This window comes from Oreochromis aureus, linkage group 20 (assembly GCF_013358895.1).
Source record: "Oreochromis aureus strain Israel breed Guangdong linkage group 20, ZZ_aureus, whole genome shotgun sequence".
Taxonomy (NCBI): domain Eukaryota; kingdom Metazoa; phylum Chordata; class Actinopteri; order Cichliformes; family Cichlidae; genus Oreochromis; species Oreochromis aureus.
In genome coordinates this window covers 2,945,734-2,962,550 of record NC_052961.1, presented here as the reverse complement: position 1 = coordinate 2,962,550, position 16,817 = coordinate 2,945,734, and the positions used below count along the sequence as shown (strand labels likewise).

The 16,817-nt window shown below is 40.3% G+C and overlaps 1 protein-coding gene across 2 annotated transcripts in view; it reads right to left on the bottom strand.

Moving 5' to 3' along the window:
• The window catches only part of LOC116328401 (C-type lectin lectoxin-Phi1-like), a 34,935-nt gene that overhangs the window by 3,625 nt on the left and 14,493 nt on the right, over positions 1 to 16,817 (bottom strand). The window contains exon 1 of one of the 2 annotated variants that reach the window (XR_005609518.1): positions 225 to 275. The exons of the other annotated variant lie outside the window; for it this stretch is intronic. The gene's annotated coding sequence lies outside the window, so the exon portion shown is untranslated. Of the gene's footprint in view, positions 1 to 224; positions 276 to 16,817 lie in introns of those variants that run through there. 2 annotated transcript variants of the gene reach the window in all.

The window sequence follows — 16,817 nt, the reverse complement described above, 5'->3', positions numbered from 1 at the left end:
AGGAGTAACATGGCCTTATAAACCCAACAGTGAGATCTTAAGAGATCCACAGCCTACGGCTCTTCAATGGGGTGTCACAGGGTCCCCGGGGAAAATTGTAAATGTAAAATAATAAAATAAATATTCTTCTGTAGCAATAACAAAGTATAACATAAATTATTCTGTAGCAATTACACAAGAATATTCAGTAATGTCCCTGCCTACAATTAAACACATTCACTTACCATCTGCTGTGGCAAATGGCTGCAAGGTTTTGACCACAAACTTAGTCACTGCTCGGTGACATTCGGGCCTGAAAAGAGACGCTACCGGTGGACTGCAGCGACAACTGCCAGCGAGCGCCAGCCAGACTGTCTGTCTCTCTCATCACGGTCACCTAAATGCACAGTAATGGCAGGTTTTGTAATAAGGCAGATCGCGCTAACATAATATTCACTGTTAGCTGATTATTTACCTGCCGCATTAACGGGAGAGGACGTGCAAACGTTACCGCTGCTGCTGGGTTGAGATTCACGAGTCCGGAGCGGAATTAAAAACACGACATTCATTTAAGGTCATCGCGTGTTTTGTGAGCAAATGCTTTTGCATATTCGTAGTGTTTCCTCCCTTAAATGAAATATCTACTTTGCAAGTATTGCAAATTGCCCTGTTGTCATCCGTTCTGGTAAAGTATAACCAAACTTTTGAGCGTTTGAGCCGCTTAGGCGCCGTGTTTCCTGCCAGGTACGCTCCGACGCTCCGCAACGTGGTGACGTCATTCGGCGCGACTGGAATCGATCAGGGAATCGTTTGCAAAAATGGCAAACGATTCCAAGGAATTGAAACAGTGGGAACCGGTTCTCAACAAGAACCGGTTTTCGATACCCATCCCTACCTATGACCAAGGCATACAAACTGATGGTCGATTGGTGCGCCCCGAGGTCGTGTGGACTTACCCGCATTTTCTATCACGACTCACTCAATACACGAGTGAGTCGTGACACTCGCACGAACGAAGTACACACCCACTTGTTGGTGCCACAAAGCCTCTGGAAAATGATTTTCCCAGGCGGCTCCTTGCAACCCCATGGCAGGACACATGGGGTGCGACAAAACTCGATGACAAAACATATCACAGCTCAATTGTATTGGCCAGGCATCTGGGCCGACGTGCGCCGGCGTTGCATGTCGTGCCCGGAATGCTAACTGGTTAACCAGCCGGTGTTCCAGATTAATTGGCGTCGCAGATTAACTGGCGTTGGTCGAACAGATGTGGGGTAGACTTGCGTTTCAGGAGCCGCTCCCGACAAACCAGCAAATAAACACCAAATATTTCATCTGTGACATTTGTGAGGTTACCCCAAACACACTCCGTCAGTCTTGCTGCTGTTGAACAGCAAAATGTTTAAAAATGTCACGAGTTTACCTGCCGATATTCTCCTGCACGAGGCGATCGCAAAAACAGCAAACAATTAACACCACGCCGATGCTGTTCACAGGACAGCAAGAGTAAATGATCAGGAGAATCTTGTCTTGGTTATCGTTTCCTACGTATGTGTTATTAGTCTGATTTCAGCGTTTTCGCTTCACAACTAAAGCGTGCAGTTTACTATGTGTGCACTCAATGGAATCGAGTCAACTAGCGCCACCTGTGGCCAGGTGCCATAGCCTACAGCCAGATTTACTTGTGACACACATCTGCACCTGGCTCTGTCGCCACGTTTAAATGCATTTCATGCACAATACATTTGTAACTTTCAATTTTGTTTTTTTGTTAGTGTCTTGCAAATAAACCTTTAAACTAAATGAAATGGTGTTACACATTTATTTTTGGCCTACGTCAGTAAGAAATGCCAAATTATATACACAAAGTTATAGAAATCACCAACCCCGTTCTTCATGATGATTTCAATATTTTTCCCCATAACAAAGAAATACATCTTGAAAAAATATATTACACACTGATGTTTCAATAGTGTTGTAATATCATATCCTGTAAGCACAGTCTGCCTGTTTCTTTTCTCTGGAAATGAACATTGTAAGCCAATATAGGAAATTCATCAACATTGCTGGAGAGAGGTGGTAGTTATACACAGTCTATGTAAGTGTGGTTAATTTAATAAACATTTGTAAGGAGATGGCAGTTACTGTGAATTTACAGCAGTTACACAGTGATTAGTAATAAACAGAGCCAGTGTGAGTCGAGCCTATGAGAGTGAGTGGATCTAACAAAGTGAGTGACTCAGGTGTGTTAGTTGGTTTGTCATCTGTTTTTGAGTGTGGAGGAGTTAGCATTAAAAGTAAACATGTCTAAGTTAGGAATATTCATGATTTATTTCCAGAAATTGCATAATTTGTAGCAGATCTACTGACTATTACATTGCAGCTGGAGCAGTCTCAAAGGGAGGTCAGTCCACTACTGCCACCTGTGGCCAAGTGCCATAGCCTACTACTAGATTTACTTGTGACACATCTGCACCTGTTTTGATGATCACATTGAGTAGAGGCTGAGTGGCTGCACTTCCACTGGTGCATTCAAATCTACCCACAAACACATTGAAAGAGGCAATGCCAGCAATGTCGATTGTCAAGAATAAAACCAGTCAGTAAGCAAAGACAACAGGGATCATTTTCTGTTTATCATACAGCCAGATTTACTTCCCTTAGTTATGCTGCAATAGACGTAGGCTGCCGGGGATTCCTATGATGCAGGGTTTTAATAGTTTTGCAACTTTCATTAGTTTTTATTTTTATTTCGTTTTGACTTCAGATTTTCAATTTTATATTAGTTTTAATTAGTTTTTACCAATTGTTTGCTAGTTTAGTTTATTTTTTATTTTTTTGAAAATCCTTAGTTTCAGTTTAGTTTTGATTAGTTTCAGTTATAGTTTTAGTTGTGTTTGCAATAAAGTGTAACAAAATCCCAGTTTCATCATATCAGTCATTCTCTTCTGCTTATCCTTGGGTATGTTGCTATTCCAGCTACCATACCCTGCACCCTGGACAGGTCGCCTGTCTGTCGCAGGAGCTAACACATGAGACAGACAACTCACATTCCCACCTATGGGTTCTTTAAATAAATAAATAAATAAATAAAGGCAGATGAACAACCATTGATACCAGGCAACTATAAAATGTATATCTTGGCCCCAATGAGACTATTAACTCTTGCAGCACCGGGTGTTAAGGCAATTGACTCACACAGTTATGTAGATATCCCAGTCCTGTTGTCTCGGGATGCATCACGCTGCCTTGCCTGGGGTTAGCTTCTGTTTCTGGGGATGAGGGTTGAGTGTGCTCCCTTACCTTCTCCAGGTAAGCTAGGCTAGGTTAGCCTTCTTGTGTGAGCTTTTCAAGTGCACTTTAAGGTTTGTGGGATTTTTTTCCCTTTAGAAATGTCCCTCATAATTTGTCTCGATCCACTACAAGACACTTGCTTTATCCAAAACACAGTCATATTCAAAGTAATCCCAAATTGGACTCTGGCGCTTTCTCCCGACTTTTCCTGACATGATTCTGCGCGTGGACGGAGCAGCGACACAGACTAACGTACTGCCACCTGCTGGCATAATGAGACACAGCACGAAAAAAACCTGGAAACTAAACTTCATTTTCACCCTTGACTATTGTATGACACGCACACATCAACGAAAACTAAACACATTTTTGCTATAAATTCAGTTAATTTTAGTTAGTTTTCTGAACACTCATTACAGTTTTAGTTAGTTTTCCTTTTTTTGTTTTTATTTTTATTTCCCTTTTTATTTAGCCCTGCGACAGACTGGCGACCTGTCCAGGGTGTACCCCGCCTCTCGCCCTATGACAGCTGGGATAGGCTCCAGCGCCCCCTGCGACCCTGAAAAGGATAAGCGGAAGCGAATGGATGGATGGATGGATGGATATTTTTATTTCCGTTAACGAAAATGTTTTTTCACTTCTAGTTTTCGTTAACGATAATAACCTTGCTATGATGCATTGAGTTTTTCCTTTCCAGTCACCTTTCTCACTCACTATGTGTTAATAGACCTCTCTGCATTGAATCATATCTGTTATTAATCTCTGTCTCTCTTCCACAGCATGTCTTTATCCTGTCTTCCTTCTCTCACCCCAACCAATCACAGCAGATGGCCCCGCCCTCCCTGAGCCTGGTTCTGCCGGAGGTTTCTTCCTGTTAAAAGGGTTTTTCCTTCCCACTGTCGCCAAAGTGCTTGCTCATAGGGGTCATATGATTGTTGGGTTTTTCCTCTGCATCTATTATTGTAGGGTCTACTGTACAATATAAAGCGCCTTGAAGCGACTGTTGTGATTTGGCGCTATATAAATAAAATTGAATTGAACTTGTGACACACATCTGCACCTGGTTCTATCACCATGTTTGAATTTGTTACACAATACATTTGTGACTTTCAACTACATGAAATGCAATTGTGTGTTTATTTTCATCTTATCATATAAATGAAGTTTTAGACATCACAACTCCTTTTGTTTATGTAATTTCACAAAGAAATATTTCAAAAATATATTACACAGAAATATTTCACTAATGTTCTCACACAACACGTTCTGTTAGCATAGTGTGCCTGTCTTTTCTGTCATTCTACATAGAGCAGGGCGATTTGACCAAAAATATTTAACACGATATACATTTGAAAATTTGCGATAACGATATAATTGACACTAGACAAAATACTTTACAACTCCACAACTTTATTAGTGCAAAAAACAAAAAAAACCCATCAATTTTCACTTAAACAAGCAGCTGTTTTTTTTTTTTTTTATGTGCCTTAAAGTTATATAAAAATTTAACAGTGCAAATGCAAATTCCTTGCTGACAGTTTAACCAAAAGGCATTTCCAGTGGAAATTGGCTGACATATCCTCAGCATAATCATGTATAATATCCACAAAACGTTAGGTTAAAAACACACACACACACACACACACACACACAGGTAATATTATGTTGAAGCACAGTACGTATCACTCCGTGAGGCGCCTGCCTACGATGGCCGTAATGCTCCGACAATCCATCAAGCGGTGCGGGTTCGTAACTTAGCAAAGTCGTACTCAAACCTTTGACAGATGTTCGAGCGCCGTGTGCCACAAAATCGTTTCGAGGTCAGTAAACACAACCAGAATTCATACATAAGGCACACGGGATTTTAAGGGACACTGTCGATTTTCAGAGAAAATCTAAGGATTGATTTTAAGTGCGCCATATTTTCCCCCCAAAAAACACGGTAATGACGACGGCCCGCTAGCATGCGCTACCAAAAATAGTGCTTTGTTGTGTATCTGACAGACGAAAGCTAAACCAGTTCCACACCACTGAAGTTGTAGCATTTTTACAAACCAATTCTGGTTCATCCATTTCATTCAACGATCGGCTTTCGCCCTTCTTATTCTCCATGGTTTTTCCCGCCATGAGCATATGAAAACAAAGGCGCTGCGCATGCGCGTTTTACCCATATTCCATCGCGATATTTCATTTTCTTATCGTTGCCCAACATTATACCGACCGGTATTACCGTGAACGGTATAATATGGCCCAGCCCTAATTCTGTATATTGAAATTGTTTAACTAGTCACCTTGGTCCAGTCATTTAGTGTTTGCTAGGAACACGTGGAGCCGATATAGGTAATTGATCAGCACAGCTGGAGAGAATTGGTAGTTATATACAGTCTATATAAGCTTGGTGAGTAAAACAAACATTTGTGGGTTTTGTGAGGAGAAAGCAGTTAGGCAGTGAATTTACAGCAGTTAGTAATTAGAAAGCAACTATAGCCAATGTGATTGAGAAGAACTTGTGAGAGTGAGTGGATTTCAGAAAGTGAGTGACTGAGGTGTGCCAGTTGGTTTGTGTCGTGTGTTTTTGAGTCTGCGTGACTGTGGTACAGTGGAGTAGGTAGATAGGTGTAGGTGGGGGAAATGTATCCCAAAATTGTGAGTGAGCTTCTGAAGTTCAAACTCCACAATCGCTATCACCATTTATCACTCAGGATAAATGGTGAGTACAATGGATAATGTCATGTAAACTATCAGAGTGTAGTATTGTGGTCTTATGTGATCATTTGTTTTTTGTTTAATTTAGATGGAGACCTGCATTATATATTCAGGCCGAAGAAAAACAAAACTGAGCACTTGGCGAAAGTGGTCTGCTCTCCCAAAGAGGGAAGTGAAATTTTTGTGGAGTTTTATTCCAGCCACTTTGATGGACACTGGATGGGAGAAGACCCACAGTGCTATCATGGCACGCTATTACTGGCCTGGCATGGAGGGGGACATTCAAAAATGGTTGAGTACATTTCCTCAAAATGAACCTCAACCTTGTACTTTGTTGCTTCTCTCTAACACATTACCTACAGCTATAAGTCATTGTGCTGATTATTATGAAAAGCAGGGAGAAAGTTAAATTGTTTTTGAGCATGTCATGTTACTGTATTTGTCAACAGGTTGCTCAGTGCCCACAATGCCAGTGTAAGTGGGTCAATATTAAGGACAAAAGAGGATACATTCCAATAGAGGTACAGTAACACAAACAGAATATTGGATACTGTTCAAATACATCAAAAGTAATATAACACTTGTCTTTTCCCCTCACAGGTCAACGGAGCCCTTTGAGCTCCTTGGGATGGATTTTGTGGGTAAACTGACTTTAACAGATGGTGGTAATCAATACATTTGTGTCATGGTTGATTATTTCACCAAATGGGCTGAGGCCTACCCACTAAAAAGCAAAACAGCAGATGAGGTCACCAGTTGTGTTCTTGATTTCTTTTTGTTGTTTTTTTTAACAAATTTGGTGCACCTAAAAGACTGCTACCAGACCAGGGTTTTTTTTTTTTTTTTTTTTATTATTTGTTCATTTCAGGCACAACAAAATACATATATTAAACATAAAGTGCACAAAAACAAAAAACAATTTTACCTGAAAAGGAGTGGGACGAAGAAAACGTATTAAATCCCACCCCTATACTCACTCATCAACAAAAACAACAATAGCTTCCCACAGCTACGCCCATCATTGCAAACCAAACAACACATCAACAGCCCCGGGCATCTCAACGGCAGCTCGCAAACAACAAATAGAACCTTCATAACTGAATACAAAATATATTAATTATAAAATTGCGTTACCACAGGTAACAGGTCATACATACATACAGACATACATAGTCTTTTTTTTGGAATCCATACCAGCAATGGTAAGAGAACAGACATTACAGAGCACACCAAAACCATCATTGATTATACTGTGACCAGACTAGGGATGGGTATTGATAAGATTTTAACGATTCCGATTCCATTTTCGATTCTGTTTAACGATTCGATTCTTTATCGATTCTTATTTTTAAAAAGGAGAACACTAAGGTCAATTAGCTTAGAACTTTGTTTTATATCTTCTCTCTGAACAAGATAGAAATTTAGGAGTAACATGGCCTTATAAACCCAACAGTGAGATCTTAAGAGATCCAGCCTATGGCTCTTCAATGGGGTGTCACAGGGTCCCCGGGGAAAATTGTAAATGTAAAATAATAAAATAAATATTCTTCTGTAGCAATAACAAAGTATAACATAAATTATTCTGTAGCAATTACACAAGAATATCCAGTAATGTCCCTGCCTACAATTAAACACATTCACTTACCATCTGCTGTGGCAAATGGCTGCAAGGTTTTGACCACAAACTTAATCACTGCTCGGTGACATTCGGGCCTGAAAAGAGACGCTACCGGTGGACTGCAGCGACAACTGCCAGCGAGCGCCAGCCAGACTCTGTCTCTCTCATCACGGTCACCTAAATGCACAATGGCAGGTTTTGTAATAAGGCAGATCGCGCTAACATAATATGCACTGTTAGTTGATTATTTACCTGCCGCATTAACGGGAGATGACATGCAAACGTTACCGCTGCTGCTGGGTTGAGATTCACGAGTCCGGAGCGGAATTAAAAACACGACATTCATTTAAGTTCATCGCGTGTTTTGTGAGCAAATGCTTTTGCATATTCGTAGTGTTTCCTCCCTTAAATGAAATATCTACTTTGCAAGTATTGCAAGTTGCCCTGTTGTCATCCGTTCTGGTAAAGTATAACCAAACTTTTGAGCGTTTGAGCTGCTTAGGCGCCGTGTTTCCTGCCAGGTACGCTCCGACGCTCCGCAACGTGGTGACGTCATTCGGGGCGACTGGAATCGATCAGGGAATCGTTTGCAAAAATGGCAAACAATTCCAAGGAATTGAAACAGTGGGAACCGGTTCTCAACAAGAACCGGTTTTTGATACCCATCCCTAGACCAGACCAACTGTTTGTAGAGGAATTTAAATTTATGAATATTTTTGCATTGTTTCAGTTGTAAACTCAGACTGTTCCAGATTTTCACACCACATACAGACACACAAAAACCTTTACGGGTTGTTCGAGTTCTGGGTAATTTAAATTCTCCGAAGCCTCTCACATTATAAACCCTTTCTCGAATTTCAAATACAGTTTGTAAATTTGCAGGTAGAAGTTTATTAAAGGCTTTGTATAAGATTATGGATGTATTGTAATTAACCAGATCCTGGAATTTAAGTAACTTTGCCTGAAGAAAGAGTTTGTGGGTATGATCTAGATAACCAGCCTTGTGAATAATACGCAGTGCTCGTTTCTGTACTGTGACTAATGGATTGGTTGCATTTTTATATGTGTTTCCCCACACAATATGTAAAATATGGAAGGACCAGGGTACAGTACAGAGTACGAAGTGCATCTTTATCAAGGTATGGTTTCACTTTGTTCAAAATTGCGAGGCTTCTTGAAATTTTGGTTTTTATGTGTCTGACGTGGGGTTTCCATGAAATTTTGTTATCAATTACGACTCCCAAAAATTTGTTTTCACTCACATTATCAATTGGTACACCTTCAATAATAATAATTGGTAATTCTATATTATATTTTAAATTACCAAAAAACATTGCTTTAGTTTTATTTATATTTAATGATAATTTATTTATATCCATCCATTTTTTTTTTATTAATTTTAGCTCCCTGTTTACGGTCATTACAAGATCAGTATAATCATCGCTACTGAAAAATGTTGGTATCATCTGCGAACAGTATGAGTTTAAGTACTTGAGAAACATCAAAAATATCATTTATGTACACATTGAAAAGTTTTGGTCCCAACACTGACCCTTGGGGAACACCACATGTAATATCAAGTTTCTCTGAATGGTAATGCCCTATGCTAACATATTGTTCCCGACCCGTTAGGTAACTTTTTAACCAGTTACCAGCTTTCCCTCGAATACCATCTCTTTCCAATTTATCCAATAAAATTGAGTGATTGATTGTGTCGAAGGCCTTTTTGAGATCAACAAAAATACCAACTGCATATTTATTTTTATCCAGTGCATTAGTAATTTCTTCTACTGCCTCAGTTATCGCCATTGAAGTGGTTCTTTGCGTTCTGAAACCATACTGACCAACATTTGTTATTTGATGTTTTCCAAGGAATTTTCTAATCTTGAATTAAAAGTTTTCTAAAATTTTTGAGAATTGAGGCAGTAGAGAAATAGGCCTATAATTGGTAAAACTGTGTTTGTCATTACTTTTGTATAGTGGTATTACTTTCATAATTTTCATTTTTTGGGAAAACAACCGGACTGAAATGATAAATTACAGACATATGTTAAGGGACTAACAATATTCAGAATAACCTGTTTAACTACAGACATATTTATGTCATGATAATCATTGAAGACTTACTTTTACATTTTAATGTGATATTTATTACTTCTTGCTCATTTGTAGCAGAGAGAAACAGTGAAAAAGGATTTGATTTTATATTACTGATATTTTCATTTTTTTGACACGGGATGTCCGCTGCTAGTTCAGGGCCAACATTTATAAAAAATTTATTGAACCCATCAACAATGTTACTCATGTTGTGATTTTCACCATTTGTATCAATGAAATATTCAGGATATGATATTCCAGAAGATCCTTGTTTAATTAAGTTATTTATCACATCCCAAGTTCCTTTTATATTGTTTTTATTTTCATATAATCTTCTTCTATAATAAAGTTGTTTACTCGTTCTTATAATATCAGTCAATTTATTTCTATATGCTTTATATCTACGTTCCACTTCTTTTGTTTTTACTTTGATGAACTGTTTATACAGATTGTTTTTCTTTTTGCAAGCACTGATGATTCCTTTTGTGAGCCTTTTTTTTTCCCCTTTGTCCTGTGTTCGTTTACAGGACAATGTTTATTGTACAACATAGTGAAAATATCTAGGAAATTGTCATAAGCCTTGTCCACATCTGACTCTTCATACACCAAACTCCAATCTTGTTGTGCTAAATCGAAATTGAAGGCATGAATTGCTTCTTCATTTATTGTTCGCTTTGCTATCGTAATCTTAGTATCTATTTTTTTTTTAAATCACAGTCACACAAAGTAAAAACTGGTAAGTGGTCAGTTATATCACAGACAAGCAGGCCACTATTAATTTGGAAATCCATGACATTGGTAAAAATGTTGTCAATAATAGTGGCGCTATGTGATGTTATTCTGCTTGGCTTTGTTATTGTTGGATATAGTGATAAGCTGTACATCGTGTCAGTAAAGTCATCAATGGCTTTTAACCTTGTTGGGTTTAGCAAATCAATATTAAAATCACCACAGATGAATAGTAATTTTTGGTTCACCGAAGCAAACATTTTTTCCTATCCATTCATTAAAAGTGTCGATACTTGAACTGGGTGTCCGATATATGCAACTTATAACATTTCTCTTTTTTTCCCTATTCATGATCTCAATGGTCAAACATTCCAAAATTCCATCAATAGCCATAGACATAGTTGTTACAACATATTTTATAGAGTTATGAACATATATAGCAACCCCGCCACCCGCCTTATTTAATCTATTCATGTATTTTAAATCATATCCATTCAAACCGAAATCTATTCCTTTATCGACATTGAACCAAGTTTCAGTGATGGCTATAACACTAAAGGGGCGAGAAAATTGTTGCAAGTAGTCCTTAATTAAAAATTAGAGTACATACTTCTGCTGTTAAAGTGAATTAATGAGAGCTTCCCGTCTAGGTTGATTTTTTTTTTCATATTGTTCCTGTGTGAAATAATTACAATTTTTAACAAAAGAAGAGAGAAAATGACTTTCAGAATCTATTTCTGGGTCTATTATATTATGCTCCTTGTATTCACAATCTAGATCAATAACTTTCTGTTGGAGAATTGATTTCAACGTGTCCATGTCATTTCCTGGTGTAATTAGAGATGTTGGTGTATTTATCATTTGATTGTCATTAGAGTTATATATTACCTCGATACATTAGTGTCAGTTGTACTTGTCCAGATCCTCCATGTTCCTCACTATCAGTACTTTTGCCTCTTCTGGTGTCCCGTTTAGCTTAATGAAAATCTTGCAGTTTGTTACCCATGTATGTTGTATTTTACCGTTCTTCTTCAGTTGCCTTGCCTTCCTCACGATGTCTGCGTTTTTTTTGTGTCAGATGCTCATTAATGAAAACGTTCGTGCCTTTCAGTTTGCGTCCTTGTTTCAGCAGTGCGACCTTGTTCTTCCGATTGACGAATCTCATAATGACGGCCGGCGGTCTGTCGCTCCTCCTGGGCAGTGGGTGACATGCTTCTACGTGCTCCAGGTCCATCTCTATCCCCTTGCTTTGAAGGAAGGACGCCACCTGTTGCTCCATCGAGCGGGTCTCCTCGTCGCTGGGCTCCCCGACGTTCCCGGGGCTTGATTTTAATACCGCTGATGACCACATCGTTCGTACGGGTGTACTGCTCCAGCTCATCCACCCGCCGCTCGAGATCCATGATTCGTCTGTCCTTCTCGGCATTTTGGAGGCGTAGCTGTTTTACCTCCTCCAGAAGCCCCAGAAGCAGCTCCTGCTGCGCCCTGACTGTGGCCACGTCTCCGCACAGTGCTCCGAGGGAGGTTTTTATGGACTCTGAGGAAGAACCACCTTTCCTCAGACATCCTGGTGAACTTCTATCGCTGCACCATCGAGAGCATCCTGACCAACTGTATAACAGTCTGGTACGGGAACTGCTCTGCCTCGGACCTTTGGCTCTCAGCGAAGGCGGTCGCACTTTTCCTCCTCTCCTCCTTTCCCCCCCATCTTCCCTGCTTAGCTGCTTATGTCCTTGTCTCGTCTCGTGTTTTTTTTCCTATCACTTCCCTGGAACACTCTCTCACAGTCTGTGTCTAAAAACCTAAAGAGAACTATGGATTTGATCAACTGGTCTCTGAATGCTATTGACACCCTCTTCTCAACGAGAAGTCTGGGCTCGGGAGAGCCCGAGTGCCCTGGAGGGACCTTCCCTGCCGGATACATGATGGACGGGTGGCAGACTTGGAGGATTGTGTGCCTGGCGGGACTGTCGATCGAGGACGCTGAAGATATCTACCTATTCGGAACCATGATAACAGGGTTCTTGCTGATTGGAGCTGGCTTGGCCCTGGCTTATCAGAGAATTAGCAGAACCGGCTGTCCAAACCGCCACAAAGCTGCCCGCTGAGATTGAATTGACGGGACGAGGTGCGGGTTTTCAGAAAAGAGCTCACAGAGCGGGACGTGGTCAAGAGCTTGGAGGCAGTGCGGCTGCAGTGAATACTCAGAACAACATCTCTGAGCGGATATTGGGACACATCAGGGAAGAATCCGCTCAAATCAACAACTATGGGCGGAAGTTGGAATACATCACGGATCAGTTGGCTGCGGTCGCGAGGTCTCAGAATCTGATCTGTGAGCAAAAGAATGACAAGATCACGGAATTGAAGGTAAATAACATCATGGAAAAACTCTCAACTATCCAACGGGTGATGGAGGGACCAGTGTCGGAGTGCTAAAAGAAACAGCTCGAAATTCTCATGAGTTGTTGGAAGACAATCGCAATCATAATATGACTACCCTTCCGGCGCCAGCTGCGGGCTCAAGGCTGGAGCTGATCTAAACAATCCCTGATAACGACTATGTTGAGACTGTTCCTTCCCATCCCATGCAAGGCCACCTGGGTTGGCTGGTAGACTGTTTACTTAGCCTGGCAGGGCGAAGGACACTGTCTCCGCTGAACTATGGACACGCATACACATACACTGATAAGCAAACACTGATCCCCCTCCCTTTCCAAACGCCTTCGATGCTTGTTTCCTGCGGGGGAACACGGCGGGCCTATGTGCCGCGCTGGAATGATAGCGCTGTGCAGGGCGGCTGCTGTGTTCGCTTCGGATAACTCCTCACCCCCCACCCAACCCTGTGGCTTGTCATGTCCTTCATAATGTTGTGCTGTGGACATTCATGTGCTTTTTTGTGCAGAGGAGTTTTTGTTTTCCTGTTCTCATGCTGTCCTACCATGGAAGCACAGCATGAGTAGGGGTCTCTTTTTTTCCTCTTGTACTTTCCCATTGTAATGTACATTTCAATGTTTTTCTCTAATGCTACCAATCTCCGACCGGTATCCCCATGTAATGTCTGTGTTGTATGTGTAAGGTCGGGGGTCCCATTTCACTGCAGGGCAACCTGCATGTGACGAATAAAGCTTTAATTGATTGACCGGAAGGCGTTGCAGAGGGTCGTGAAAACTGCCCAGCGCATCGCCGGAGCACCACTTCCTGCCATAAAGGACATCTACAGGAAGCGGTGTCTGAAAAGGGCTGGGAAAATCATCAAAGACCCCAGTCACCCATCACATAGACTCTTCACCCTCCTGCCCTCTGGGAGGCGCTACAGGAGCCTCCGGACTAAGACCACCAGGTACCGGAACAGCTTCTTCCCCACAGCTGTCAGACTCCTGAACTCTGCCTCCTGACATCTGACCCACGTTAAACTCATGGACTGAAAACACACACACACACACACACACACACACACACACACACACACACACACACACACACACACACACACACACACACACACACACACACACACACACACACACACACACACACACACACACACACACACACACACACACACATATATATAACTACTGTATAGTTCTGTGTAAATAATCATTCTGTACATATAATTTTTAATCCCACAACTGTTTATAACTTACATAGTTCACATTTCTGTATAACTGTATATCTCAGATCCTGTTCATAGCTTGTACTCACTACAGCCTGTACATACTTATAGTTATAGAATATTCATAACATACTTCACACTGTACATTATAACATACCATAATAGACCCATTTCTGTAATATACTTACACATCTCTATTATTGCTAATATATATCACGACTGAAGCACTTTCTGGATGGATGCAAACTGCATTTCGTTGCCCTGTACCTGTGACATGCGCAATGACAATAAAGTTGAATTCTATTCTATTTATGTCCTCGACCTCCTCTGGTGTTGGGCCTTTCTTGGGTGGCATACTGTTTTTAGTTTGTGTTATTCGTGGAACTCCAATAAAATATTTGTCTTAACCAGCCTTTCCAGTCCAGGGGTCATTTCTTCTTTTATTTAACTGGCGAGCTAGCAGCTGCTGGTAGCTAATGCTACCGTAAACTTGCTAGTTATCTCCCGGTTAGGGAGCGCAGCCCGAAACACTCTGGTTGATAGAATTGGTAGAATGTTGGTTGTCCTCTTCTTAACCAAAGTCCTGTTTGCCGTTTTAGAAGTTTTTAGAAGTTACAAATACAGTGCCCGTTGATAAGCAGCGACTGTAGAAAGCTACCATTTCAATCCAGTGAAACCGAGGAGGAAAAGACACAACCGAGGGTTCAGAGTTTTGCAACAAGGTAAGGTATTAATAAATCAAGCAAATATGTAATTGCAGCTGTGATGACCTTTTCAAGGTCAACTATGGCTTGTGTGAGACCCTGGGCATCGAAAGAAGCCTCTGCTCACCATATCATCCCCAAACCAATGGCCTTGTGGAAAAATTAAATGGCACAATCCAGAGGTACAGTACTGTCATTTATATTTTGTGCTGTAACTATGTCACATAACTGGCTGTTTAGGATATTTGTCTTATGCATGCCAACAAATTTCAGATTCCTCAAAGAAAAAAAAAAAAAAAAAAAAAAAAAAGGTCTCTAACATCATTTCCAACGAAGAGCCATGTGAGGGCCTAAAATCCCAGGAGGTGGTATACGCTGAAGTGAACAAAAATGTAAAAAGCAGCCAAGACAAAATCCGCAGGAGAAAGGCAAAAAGGGGAGGAGGAGGATAGTTTTCCTGAAAACTATCCTCCTCGTCAGCGCCTGCCCGTGAGGGGCCATCAGCGGTGCAGTCTTGCTGTGACCCAGAAAATGCTGAGTAAGCAGACAATGAACAGCTAATGTGTCTGACACGTGCCTGACAATAATGTCTTCACAGTAATAACAAAAATCTGGGCTGGAGAAAAGGGAAAGGTGCTGTAGTCAAACATTGGGCCATACAAGTTATTTTCCGAAAACATTGCAGACTTGGCCCCTGGAAAAGTTGGAAAGTGAGGTATTTAAATGTTTTCCAACTAAGTGGTCACCTTATTGGAAGGAAATGACGAATGTTTGTGCTTCTAGATAATAAATGCCTATTTGACACTGGTGGGGCGGAAAAATGCTGCATTAATTATCGATTCATATTTGATTACATCAGTTTGGCAGGGGTCCACAAAAGGTTTCAGAAAGGGGAGTTGGCATTGAAAATTAAACTCTCATTTAAGACCATTTATAATTTAATTTCTAGATCTTCACTTTGTAGCTGGATCTGCTAAAGTATGATGTGGCAGCTGGGGGAGTCTGCGACAACAGACACTCATTGTAAGACAACACTTGGCTCATACACAACCATGAGAGACTAAGAGATGCAGGTCATCTTTGACCCATTTGGGGCAACACAAGCACAAATGGAAAAAGTGCCGGGATGTAACAAGAACAAGGTGAGCAAAAAGGGTTAATGTTAACCACAGAAGTCATTTCTATTAACTTGTACATGTGAATTACATGACAGGAGGCTATTGCAATGAGTGAAGAACAGTAACTGTAGTACCCGTTTTGTACAGAGCTCTGGTTAGGAGGAAATATCCAGCTATTGGCAAATGGACATGCTCAACTGTCGCCCATCCTAACAGCAGGACATTACATCCTGTGGTGTCTTTGTATGCAAGGTACACTGTAAAATATAACTTGTTGTTTCAACTTAAAAATATCAGGTACAGGGCTGCCTTAAAATTTTAAGTTAAGTCAAGAAATAGAGTTTGTTCTCATAACACAACCAATTGTTATCTTAATGAAAAATCACATGTTGTCTAAACTTTCGCCTTAGTTTAGTTGACTGAGATTTGTTAGTCAGTTCAACTCCTTTAATTGTCATTTTTACTTGGGAAAACCCTTTCAGCTAAATTAAAATAATCTATTGTTTAAACTCTTGTCCTAGTTCAGTTGACTTGGGTTTTTTAGTTAATTCAAATACTTTAGTAGTTCTTTTAACTTAGGAATCTATTTTAGCTTAACTAACATAACCTGTTAGCTAAGTTGATTTAAGTTTATTAATTAACTGAGCTCCTTAAGGTAGCTGAGTGAACTTGTAAATCAGTTTCATTTTAATTATCAGAGTTGATTGACTGGATGTAAAGAAAAATGTATATTAAACATCTTAAGTTTTGTTTTGTTTTTTTAGCTTTCTAACATCAATTTCAGCAAAACTACCTGTTAGGTTTATCTTAGATATCAGGTTTAAATATCTACATTCCTTTAAATTAATTTTCTGTTGTTTACAGAAAAAAATAAAACCCACAGATTCCATTAAAGTCTATCTGATCATTTCATACAGAAAGTTTGTTTTAAGAACATGACAAGACAATTA